Below are 596 nucleotides of genomic sequence, written 5' to 3'. Positions count from 1 at the left end.
ATGAGTACCATCCTTTAAAAACAGTCACATCTTGTTTACAATGAGCTTACAATTCATTTGTTTTTGATAAAATTTGTGAGGCACAGACGTCTCCTTTCAAAATAATGTCATTGTTTTCATATGTTTGGTGCAAAATTCGACCCACATTACCACTTTGGAAGTAGTTGTAACTATGCAAGCTTTTAAAGTTTTTAATCTCCTGATCATCGACTGCTCTTGATAATATTAGATAGTTATAAATATCGCCATACGTAACATTTGGCCAATTTCTCATATGATCGATCCAATTAGTAATTTTCTCTAGGCCTGGTGGTTTTGAATAATCACTATCTGATTCTATCTCGGTAAAAAATTAACGATTTGTTGATAGCATGTAAATTTTTTTTATGTTTTCTTTCACTACTACAATGACGCCGGTAATAGTATCGTCTGCGTAGCGTCTGGGTCCGGCATGGCCAGTTAGTTAGGCCGTTCGACTCGCAATCTGAGGGTCGCGGGTTCGAATCCCCGTCCCACAAAACATGCTTGCCCTTTCAGCCATGAGGGCGTTATAATGTATGGTCAATCCTACTATTCGTTGGTAAAAGAGTAGCCCA

This window comes from Limulus polyphemus, unplaced genomic scaffold, assembly GCF_000517525.1.
Source record: "Limulus polyphemus unplaced genomic scaffold, Limulus_polyphemus-2.1.2 Scaffold9024, whole genome shotgun sequence".
Taxonomy (NCBI): Eukaryota; Metazoa; Arthropoda; class Merostomata; order Xiphosura; family Limulidae; genus Limulus; species Limulus polyphemus.
This window is presented reverse-complemented; position numbering follows the sequence as displayed.